Genomic DNA, 12,534 nt, shown 5'->3' with positions numbered 1-12,534 from the left:
CTCAAATCTCTATGAATTCTCAGATTTCACAAGTTCAAGAAACTGCTTCAGACTGAAAGAACCGCCTCACCAGTCCCCATCTTCAAACAGCCTATGTCTCTGCATTTCAGTCGAGGGATCAGTTGAACAAGTGTACTAGTTGTTCCAAAACCTACATTTTACATCTGAAAGAACTAAAAGCAATTAATCATTCAACAAATATTTATTAAGCTCCCACCATGTGCCAGGCACTGATAAAACCGCTCAGGATATGTCAGTGGGAAAAAAGCACACACTCATCCTGGATGTAGAGAAACAAGGACATCTCAATTTAAGAAAATAAATAAATTATCCCACAGATAAAATGAGAGGTGAAGTCCACCAATTAACTGCTCGTGGAGAAAGACTTGTCTGAGCTGTGTGGCAGCAGCATCTTTTACTTTACAAGGCAGTATACATTTTTTTTGGAATCACGTCAATCTGGGTTCAAATATCAGCTCCATCACATAAGCTGATCCTTAGGCAAGTTTTCTGAAGTCTCTTTTCTCCTCTGCAAAGTGGGCATAAGAATACAAAACTGGGATGTCGCGGGTATCTGTGAAACATTTATAATGTTGGCTTCACTGAGAAGTGGTATGTGTGTGTATGTGACACCTAAATATGTTGATGTAAAAGGATAATTTTGGATGGGGGAATTGAGGGAAGAAGCCCCGCCAAAGCATCGCTGCCTCCTCTATGGGAGTTTCTCAGCTCTGTCGGAATTCATTATTTCTGGAACCTTGCAATTATTTCTTTTTACTGGGTGGTTTTTAAATGTCCAGCTCTACACTTCTTGAAGGCAGTGTCTTGTCATGCTCCTGTCCCCTTCGGCACTCAGAATGATGCCAGCTACAGATTGAATTCGTTGAATTCAGGTCTCATTGAATCTGGGGAAATTCATTCATTTTGTCCCAGCAAGACATTCTGTATGACAAGAGGAGAGAATTTGGGGGCAGTTTCTGGATTAACCAGCCTAGATGATCATAACAAAATGCTATAGACTTAACCATGGCCTTTCCTCTGTGCGTGTGCAGAGAGCTCGCTTTCTCTTACAGGAAGATCAGTTCCATAGCATTAGGGCCCACCCCTTGTGATCTCATTTGACCCAAAATATCTCTTTAAAGGCTCTGTCTCTGAACACTGCTACATGGGGTTATAGCCTCAAAATATGAATCCAGGCTTGGGGGTGGAGAGCACACAATCCAGTTCATCATAGGCTTCTTGCTTCATTTTTGTTTACAAAGGGAAATGTTCATTAAAGAAAGGGATTTGTGGTCTCTGCTATCATGAAACTCACATCTATCTTTATCTGTCAAGACTTGAAGACAGTACCAGAAATGTAGAGAAAGGCAGAAAATGACGAGGAGCCCCTGATTCCACCAATTTGCAAATTACGCTTTATTATCGAAGCAAAACCTAGTCTATCCTGACTGATAAAGACAACAACTACCATTTCTGACCCCTTCCCACATTCTTTCACCCTCCTGAAGGATACAATCTCTCCACCAAGGACACTCTAATCCCACACACGTGGTTGTTTAAGCATACGCTGAGACATTTTACAACAGAGAATACACTCTCAAGATCATTTGAAACACATGTGTTTGTATAACTCAGTTGTCTGGATTCAAATTTAAAGTGCTAAAAGGTTCCATGATTTGAGGGCCCATGTTCTAGACCTGTGCCACGGTAGCCCAGCTCCCATGTGCTACTGAGCACTTGAAATGTATATAGTTACTACAACTGAGGAACCACATTTTTAATTTAATCTAAATGAATTCAGCATTAAAATTCGTGTAAAATATCTCAAATATTACTTACATCAACTGCCTGGAAATGGTAATATTTGGATATATTGCACTAAGTAAAATATATTAATAAAGGCATTTAACTTATTTCTTCATACCTTTTTACATGCGACTACTAGAAAATTCAAACTTATATGTGGCTCACATTATACTTCTATTGAACAGAGCTGGTTTGTAACTTAATCCCCAGGTCGCAATTCTTTATTCAAATCCTGCTTCTCTCCTCCAGGCCCATGTAAAACTATTGCTGTCACATCCCTTCAGTTTCCAGAGGGGTAAGTGTTCCCTCTGTGGCCCTAGAAATGCCAAGCTGAGCAGGGGTTGGAAGGAGAACTCCCCTGCTTCACTGTCCTAAAGAACTCTCCTTGAGAATCCCGGCACGGTTCTCTTCCCCGAGGCACGCTCTCGCAGTCCTGCGTCCAGCCTTTCTGCAGCTCTATCTCCTCGGAGTGCTGGGGTGGCTTCCTGTTCCCCGTGTGTCCTTTTCTCAGAACTACCCATTTGCATGCTGACTCTATGGCTCTGAGACATCACCAAAATCTCTTGAAACATGGAAATACAAAAGACCCCTGCATTTGTTTATGCTGTAATCCTGGGCTTCTTGTGTAATGTGGAGGAAAAGGTGACTATCAGTTCAGCACTGGGTTTTAGGGAAGGAGAGCATCTATTCTTCCCTTCTGAGGAAGAGATTGGACTCAGTCTGGTTTTGATGGGTCTCAGAAAATAGGTTTCTCATGTATACATTTCCCCTGTTAGAGTGGCTAGTTAGAGCGGTAAAGACTTCTCTTGGTCAACCTTGACATTCAGAGACATCGTTCCAGCATCTGCCCTCAGATTTCTCCCAAAGCTCTTAGAGTCTCTTGCTTTTGACCATGAGAGTTTTTAAAGGATCTTGGGTGGTTTAAAGCCAGGTCATTAGAACAAACTTATAGAATCTGCCAGAGCCTGGGGAGGAGCTTGCGTGATGAAGGCTTGCAGTTCCATCACCCTTCTTTGCATCAGATATTTATCTGGTCTGTGGTGCTCAGTCCCCTTTGGAGCTGCCCCTCTAAATGTCAGCTGACCCAGTGTCACATTCTTCAAAGACAGGTAGAAAGTCTCCCTACATGGCCTACCACCTACCAAAAAGGCCCTCTGTAGCTAGTTATCATTTTCAGAGCCTGCAAAGATCAAACGATTCTGCAGTTGCTCAGACAGCCACAGAGAAACTCCACCTCCCCCCACCCCACACCTAACTTCCTGACCCCAAAACCCAGAGTCTAATTACTTAGCCAATAGAGTTAAGCTTGGGGTTTTGACAGATACAGAAAGCCAGGCTGCAAGAAAGTGGCATCCAGACAAGGGTAGGGGAGGATGCAAGAGAGGTCCTGCAGGTTTACTTACCCTTAATCTGCTGGTTCTTCTGCTCTACATGCTGGTTGGCATACATTTTCAGTTTGAGTTCCTTCCCCTTCCAACCCTTGAAGTTAATTAGTCTCAGGGATGAAAGTCAGGAAGTTGTCCATTTTATGAATTAATCAGCAGGACAAGATCTGAACGTAGCTCACATGGTCTCTGTTTCAAACCAGGGGCCTAGGCATCCAAGGCTGACACAGGGCAGAGCTTCAGATCCCAAGAGGCTGCACTGGACTTTGGGCTAAATAAAATGTCGAATGTGAATTAATAAGTGAATGAAATGAAAGAATATTTTTATGTGGAGTGATATCACCATGTTTCTGAGTTAAGCTCAAAGATCTGACTTCATACTACTTAAAACCACAAAGCTTAGAGGCTAGAGCTACCCAGCATGCCATGGATTAATGGGCTAAACTGCCTGTGCCTCGATCATCACCTGTAAGTGCAAATTTCACTCAGATCTAAGGTTGTTTGCTTTTCTGCAGGGGAGTGAAGGAACACAGCTTACTTAACAGTGAGATTTTTATGCGTGTTTTAAGTTCAGTTAGAGGTGTTAAACTGCTGCGTTTTTTCATATCCAAGTAGGTAGCCACTCATATGGTATGATTTTAGAATCCAGAGCATACCCTCTACTCACATGTTTCCCATTCACAAATCACTGATGCCTGAAATGCCCCATTAAGTAATTTGGCTTAAGGGTAAGAATATCCCTTGAAGGTATTGTACATTAAAGCTCATTAATTATCTATAGTATAGATGATTCGGCAGTATCTTCTCTACCATAGTGCAAATGCATTCTATCAAACTCTTTCTAAGAGCTATTTTGAGAGAAGACACAAAAGAGGTTTGAGATGCCCAGAGAAGTATTGGGTTGGCCAAAAAGTCCATGACATTTTTCTGTAAAATAAAAACATAGTTTACATTTTCACCAATAGATTTATTGATTTGGGTATTTTGAGTATGTCGGCTATCTCCCACTATTGGCTTCTAGTGGGTAGAGGCCAGGGGTGCTGGTAAATATCTCCCAATGCATAGGTCAGCCCCACAGCAAAGAACTATTTGGCCAAAATATCAATAGTACCAAGAAATTTCTCAAATCTCTTTTGACATTTTCTCAGTCACAGCACCTTCTCCATACACTGTAGAAATCTTTTATGTTTCAGTTGCATTTTTACCTTTCTTGAAATATAATGCAGAAAATGTCACATATTTTCTTCCATCTTTAATGTTAAAATGGCTGTACAAAAACTCACCATTTTTGATGTTTTATTTTAAACACATGCTGATATGACAGTGGTCACAATACAATCTAACAAAATTGTTTCAAATGAAATTAAAGACAACAGTGTGGTGATGGCTGGGGGGAGAGGATATAAGGGGACTAAATGGTAATGGCAAAAATACAATAAAGATTAAATTAAAAAATAAATAAAAATTTGAAAAAAGAGGCTAAACTAAGCACTACTAGAACCATCATATGGAAAAGCGTAACGGATTTTTCTGCCAATCCAACGTGAGAGAGAGAAAGTGGAGCTGCAAATTCCTCCCACACCTCCATGCTTGGCCAGCTCTGGGTGGACAGGAACTGGAGAGGCTCAGAGAGAGGGGAGTGAGGGAATTGGGCAGGCAGGGATGATCCTCAGTTCTGCTTTCTCTTTCCTGCCCAACTGCTCTTCGCTTCAGCTTGCTTCTTGCTGGATTGGAGAGATGAGACCAGGAAAGATTTTATCTTTGTCACCTAGTGGGGCCAGAGGTGTGGTTTGTGTTTTAACTTCAGTTTCCTTTGCTTCTTGGGTGCAGTTCTTCACAAGCACTAACTCGCTCTGCTTGTGGGAGTTGAGTAGTTTGCTACCTGAGCCCAAGTGTTTTGGCAGAAAGAGAAAAAAGAAAATGATTCCTTTGAAGCAAAGGTGGGTGAAAGAAAAAGCCACATTAAACGAGCAGCCAATGTCAAATTTGTAAGAAGTTTAAAAATACCCTAGGCCATTTTCTGCTCTTGCGCTTTCTTATTTAGTAGTTTGCCCCATTTCCAAGCAGCCCGTGTAAAGATATTTCCTTTGCCTCTCTTACACGTGATGAGAGCTTTGATAGCAGTTGTCTAAAGGCTCAGGGGCTCTAGAATCTACTGTTAGAAGCTTAAAGACTCATACTCCAGCTAGGGAAGAAGATCTGAGTTCAAACATAACAAACAATAATTCATCCTGCCACACCCACCCAACACACACCCCAATTAAACCAACCTAAACCCACACTTGAGGGGTGTGTCCCCTGACTGCTTACTCAAAGATAAGTTGATTTCATTGTTATTGTGAGAGAATTGTGGAGTGCACTTGTTTGTCGTGAGGTGGGGAGAGTGTCTGATTTGCCTCCTATAGTTGAGCAAGTCATGGAGCCATGAGCTCTCAATAGGAAATAAAATCTTTCTGTGTCTGTTGAAACAAGTTCTCAAACTCGGTCATCAAAATGAAAAAATAGGCGGGAACAGACATCAGTGAAGAGTGAGTTAAATATAATAGGGTGTAACCATAAATGGAAAACTGAACAGTTGCAAAAGAAAAAATGAGGAAGCTCTCTGGGCACTGATATGGAACAATCACCAAGAGATATAATTAAGTGATAAAAAGCAAAGTACAAAACAGTGTAGATCATCTGCTACTACTATAAAAATGTCTCCTCCCTTTCATGCACTCATAGGTGATCTAGATCCAGAAAAGGAGAGGTATTCTGTTCTCTCTCCCAGAGCTCCAGAGTTCAAGTACCAGGCTTCCTCAGGGACCAATCTGTTGAGTGCTTACAGTGTCCCAGGCACTGTCTCAGACAAATAAAATCTAGATACACCCAACATTACAAAGAATAACACAATAAACATAGCTATAACAGTCATTGTCCTCCTTAATTCATCTATAACTCTATCCATTGCTAAACCCCCTACCTGGCCCCGACACATACTTAGGATTGTTCCTAAAGAAATCACAGATATCATGTCATTTCACCCAAAAAGATTTTAGTATAAATTTATAAAATATAAGGACTAAGTTTTTACACCTAACCACAGTATCAGTTATATCCCTCCAAATTAACAATAATTCTTTTTTAGGATATTTTATTGATTATGCTATTATAGCTATCCCATTTTTTCTCTCCCCTTTATCCTCCTCCACCATATACCCCCCTCCCTCCAGCATTCCCCCTGCCTTTAGTTCATGTCCATAGGTCATAAATATAAGTTCTTTGGCTTCTGCATTTCCTATACTATTCTTAACCTCCCCCTGTCTATTCTGTACTCACCAATTATGATTCTTATTCCATGTACCTTTTCCCTCGTTCTCCCCCTCTTCCCCACTGATAACCCTCCATGCAGTCTCCATTTCCATGATTTTGTTCCTGTTCTAGTTGTTTGCTTGGTTTTTATTTTTCTTGTTAAGTCCGGTTGTTGATAGTTTTGAGTTTGTTGTCATTTTATTGTTCATAATTTTGAACTTCTTTTTCTTAGATAAGTTCATTTAACATTTCATATAATAAGGGCTTCATAATGATGAACTTCTTTAACTTGACCTTATCTGGGAAGCACTTTATCTGTCCTTCCATTCTAAATGAAAGCTTTGCTGGATAGGGTCATCTTGGATGTAGGTCCTTGCCTTTCATGACTTTGAATACTTCTTTCCAGCCCTTTCTTGTCTGCAAGGTTTCTTTTGAGAAATCAACTGATAGTCTTATGGGAGCCTCTTTGTAGGTAACTCTCCATTTCTCTTGCTTCTTTTAAGATTCTCTCCTCATCTTTAATCTTGGGTAATTTATTTATGATGTGTCTTGGTGTGTTCCTCTTTGAGTCCAACTTCTTTGGGACTCTCTGAGCTCCCTGGACTAGCACATTTATTTTCTTCACCAGAACGGAGACGTTTTCCTTCATTATTTTTTCAAATAAGTTTTAAATTTCTTGCTCTTCCTCTTCTTTTTCTGGCACCCCTATAATTCAGATGTTGGAATGTTTAAAGTTGTCCCAGAGGTTCCTAAGCCTCTCCTCATTTTTTCAAACTCTTGTTTCTTCATTCTGTGGTTGAATGTTTATTTCTTTCTTCTGTTCTAAATCGTTGATTTGAGTCCTGGTTTTCTTCCGTTCCTGGTGATTCCCTGCACATTTTTTTTTATTTCACTTTGTATAGCCCTCACTTCTTTCTCTATTTTGCATCTATTTCTCTTCTTTCTGTGAGCATCCTGATTACCAGTGTTTTGAACTCTGCATCTGAAAGGTTGGCTATCTCCTCATCATTTAGTTCTTTTTCTGGAGCTTTGATCTGTTCTTTCATTTGTGCCATATTTCTTTGTCTCACTGTATCTGTTACATTGTAAGGGGCAAAGCCTTAGGTATTTGCCAGGATGAGGCAACCCAGGTCACTGTGTTGTGGCACTGCATGTGGGGGAGAGGTGCTAGAGGGAACAGTGCTGCCTGCTCTGTTGCCCCACTTTCAGTTACTTTCCCTGCTGCCCACAAGCAAATTGCACCTTTCTCATGCTAATTCCCAGGTGGGTGGGTTTGTGTACATTCTAGGACCCTGTGCATCCCTCCAATGGACTCTCCTGTGAGACTGGGAGTTTCTCCCACCACTGTGCCCCCCACAAGTTTTTACAGCCAGAGGGTTTGAGGCTATCTTTCCTCGCCTTGGAACCCTGGGTTGTGTGGTCTGTTTCACTCTCCAGTTGTTCCTCCTAGTTTATCCACACACAAACATGGGACCTCACAGTCTGCCAGCTGCCACCTTGCTGGATGTCCTCTCTGACCTGGCTGCCTGTCTCTGTCCCTCCTACCAGTCTGGATGCAAGTTTCTTCTTTAACTCCTTGGTTGTCAGACTTCCATACAGTTTAATTTTCTGGCAGTTTTGGTTGGTTTTTGTTTTTAAATTGGTTGTCGTCCTTCTTTTGGTTGTGTGAGGAAGCAAAGAGTATCTACCTATGCCTCTATCTTGGCCAGAAACAACAATAATTCTTTAAAATCATCAAATATCCAGACTATGTTCATTCTCATGGGATAACCAGGTAAATTTCAACAGTATGTGGATTTGCACATAGTTTTTATTTTTAGTCTATCTGTTTGCATCAGGATCTGAACAGGGTACATTGGCATTTGGTTGATATTGACCTTATGTCTATTTTAATCTACATGATTAGTTTTTTGTTGTTGTTATTAAATAAACTGGGTTGTTTGACCTGTGGAGATTCTCACCCTCTGCATTTGGTTGGTTACATTCTCACAGTTTTGTTCAGTCTTGTCCAATCAACTTCCTATGTAAATTGATGTTCAATGTAGAAGATAAGTTTGATAGAAATCCAATCTGTTTTTTAAAAGATTTTATTTATTTATCTTTAGAGGGGAAGGGAAGGAGAGAGGAAGAGAAATGTATGGTTGCCTCTCATGCATCAATGTATGGGCACTGGCCTGCCACCCAGGCATGTGCCCTGACTGGGAATCGAACCACAATCCTTTGGTTTGCAGGCCCGTGCTCAATCCACTGAGCTACACCAGCTAGGGCTGAGATTCAATCTTTTTTACAAGGATATTTCATAGGTGGTGTTGTGTGCATTTATCAGTTGGCAAATGATGTTTAGTTGTCTCTCTTCTAGTCATATTAGCTGATTGATGCTCATTTCAATTAGAAGTGCAAAATAGTGCCATCCCAAATTCTGTCATTCTTTCTTGTTAGCTGTAATACTCCTATATAGAGAAAAAAATTCTCATGAACTGTTTGGTTCCCCTGAGGTAGAGTTATCACATGAAAGGAAGGACAAATCCTTAACCTTTTCCCTCTGCTGATAATAATTCAGGATAATAAGTTGGTCCTCCAGTGTCCTCCAAAGATAACCAATTGGCTTCTTTGGTATCTTTGTGAATTCATGAGTTTTAACATAGCCGATATTTTTTAATTCATAGTGATTTTTACTTTTCTGATGCTCAAATGGCTCTATATATAGCCAATGGGAAGCTCTTCAAGTTGGCTTCTGAGAAAAATTTTTAAAGAGTCTATTTAATTTTTAGACAGAGAGGAAGGGAGTGAGGAAGAGAGAGAAACATCAATGTGGTTCCCTCTTGTGCACCCACTACTAGGGACCTGGCCTGCAACCCAGGCATGTGCCCTGACTGGGAATTGAACCAGCGACCCCTTGGTTTGCAAGTCAGCACTCAATCCACTGAGCCACGTCAGCCAGGGCCTTTCTGAGAAATTTTCATACAAACCAACTAGGCTTTGATAACTTCCTTCCACTCTGGAGTAACTAGATATTCAGACTTCTCTTGTTCATTTAGATGCTACCATTTGGACACAAGCAGAGCTCATTGCTAATGGATTGACCTTTATATGAAGAAATCAGAAAATAAGTATTTTTAAAAAATAGAACATGGGTTCATACTGATGTTTATAATTCAACTTTAGGAATACATGGTTTTGCTTAAGTGAGTTTTGAAAATATATTTTATTGATTATGCTATTACAGTTGTCCCAGTTTTTCCTCCTCTGCCCTCCTCTCCCTGGTACCCACCTTGCCTCCAGCAGTTCTTCCCCCTTAGTTCATGTCCATGGGTCATGCATATAAGTTCTTTGGCTTCTCCATTTTCTATAGTATTTTTAACATCCTCATGGCTATTCTGTGGCTACCTATTTATACCTCTTAATCCCCTCACCTTTTCACCCATTTCCCCACACCCTCCTCCCATCCAGCAACTATCAAAATGTTCTGTGTATCCTTATCTGACTCTGTTCTTCGTTTAGTTTGTTTTTCAGATTCAATTATTGATAGATATGTACTTATTGTTATTTTATTGTTCATAGTTTTGATTTTCTTCTTTTTCTTAAATAAGTCCCTTTAACATTTTGTGTAATTATGGCTTAGTGATGATGAACTCCTTTAACTCTGTCTTGTGTAGGAAGGACTTTATCTGCCCTTCCATTCTCAATGACAGCTTTGCTAGGTAGAGCGATCTAGGTTGCAGGTCCTTGCTTTTCATCACTTTGAATACTTCTTGCCAGCCCCTTCTTGCCTGCAAAGTTTCTTTTGAGAAATCAGCTGGCACTTTTCTGAGACTTCTTTGCAGTTTCCATGACCATATTTTGTCATGTATTATGTGCACCCACAATTTGGGCCCGAACTTTCAGGAAAAAATCTTTTGTTTTAATTTTTCAATTAAATTTTTATTTATTTATATTTTGATACTTGTGTTTTGTGTTATAAAGAAATTTTAGCATTTATTTTTTAACATATTATGGTACAAGAAATTTTATGTAACAAATAATTACAAAACATAAGAAGAGACACAAGGTATTTCAGGTACTATCCATGTGTAATGCACATCCTTATTTTCCCCTCAAATATTTGGGCAAAAAAGTGTGCATTATACACAGAAAATATAGTAACTCATGGCTTTTCTCCTGCTGCTTTTAAGATTCTCTCTTTATCTTTAACCTTTGGCATTTTAATTATGATGTGCCTTGGTGTGGTGCTCTTTGGACCCAACTTGTTTGGGACTCACTGTGCTTCCTGGGCTCCTATGTCTATTTCCCTCACCCAATTAAGGAAAGATTCTTTTATTATTTTTTCAAATACATTTCCAATTTCTTGTTGTTCTTCTTCATCTGGCATCCATATGACTTGGATGTTGGTATGTTTGGATATGTCCCAGAGGCACCTTATACTATCCTCATTTTTTAAATTCTTTTTTCTTCTTGCTGTTCTGGTTGAAGGCTTATTTCTTCCTTATGTTCCAAATCCTTGATTTGAATCCCAGTTTCATCCCACTCACAGCTGGTTCCCTGTAGATTTTTCCTTATTTCACTTAGTGTAAACTTCATTTCTTCCTGGGTGTTTTTTATTTTGTTGCCATACTCATTGAGTTCTTTAAGCAACCTGATCACCAGTGTTTTGAACTCTGCATGTAATAGGTTGGCCATCTCTGTTTCAGTTAGTTCTTTTTCTGGGCTTCTGTTCTGTTCTTTCATTTGGGCGATATTTCTTTGCTCAATTTGGTAGTCTCCCTGTGTTTGTTTCTGTGTGTTAGGTAGAGTCGCTTTGACTCCCAGTTTTAGTAGCACAGCCTATTGTAGAAAAGGTACCTGTAAATTGTGTGGGGCAGAGTCTCAGATAATCTCCAGGGTGAGCAACCGGCTTCACTGCTTTGTGGCTCTGTGCTTGGGAGGGCTCAAGGAGAGGACAGTGCTGCGGCCTGGCTTTTGGTCATTTTCCCAGCACTTACCCTGTATGACTGGCACTCTTCCTGCTATTGACCTGGTGCTAAATCCCAGAGGGGCTGGGTCTGCATACATTTTATGTCTGTGTGGGCCCTTTAAAGTGGAGTCTCCTCAAAATGTTGCAGTGTCGTCTGCTTCCCCAGCCCCCACTGGTTTTTACAGCTAGAAATTAGATGGATTTATTTTCCTAGCACTGGAACCCCGAGTTGTGCAGTCTGTCCTGGAGCTGGGATTGCTTGCTCCCAAGGCCTCCCTCCCAACTTTTATCCAGCACGTGAGAGTGTGGGACTGCCCACCCCTCCCCCTCCAGCTCTCTGTTGCCACCACACCACATCTCAGGACCTCTCTGCTATCTCTGCAACTGCACCCCTCCTACTGGTCTGGAGGAATGTGGCATCTTTAAATCCTTGGTTGTCAGACTACCATCTAGCTCAATTTTTTGATGGTCCTCGGTGTTTTTGGTTTGAGGTCTACTTATAATTCTTTCTGTGGTTACTCAAGGAGGTGGAGTATGTTTACCTACTCCTCCATCTAGACGAGAAGTCTTCTGCTTTTGTGATTTTTGAATTTTTTTCTCTTACAGGGAAAAAATATTAGGTTCTAATCCCTTTAACATAATAAATTATTTGCTTTACACTATTATATATATATAACCATTTCAGGCAACAATACAAACAGAACCATCATTAAGATTTTTTTATTGTTTTTTTTGTTGTTGTTTTCAGTTTTTTATCTTCATAGTTTACCACACTAGGGCTACATAGTCACATAACTGTTTTTAAATCACTTGTTTTCATTTTTATGAATTACTTCTTTAATTTTTATTTAATGTTTTAATAATTATATAAGACATTTACATGTACCATTGTTATATCTGTGAAACAAAGTACCCTCAGGAAAGTCTAACTTCTATCTGTATCCCTTTACCATTCTCCCTCTTATTCCTTTAAGTTACTATTTCACTTATTTATAATTTGTTAAATATTATCAAGTATACATAGAGACACCAATCCCTCTTCCTTAGAACAATTTGCATATACATTTCTATCATAATTGTTTTCACTAACTGTCCTACTGA

Source organism: Artibeus jamaicensis, unplaced genomic scaffold (genome assembly GCF_021234435.1).
Source record: "Artibeus jamaicensis isolate MK-2021 breed Jamaican fruit bat unplaced genomic scaffold, CSHL_Jam_final contig_1132, whole genome shotgun sequence".
NCBI lineage: Eukaryota > Metazoa > Chordata > Mammalia > Chiroptera > Phyllostomidae > Artibeus > Artibeus jamaicensis.
Note: the sequence above shows the minus strand (reverse complement) of the source record.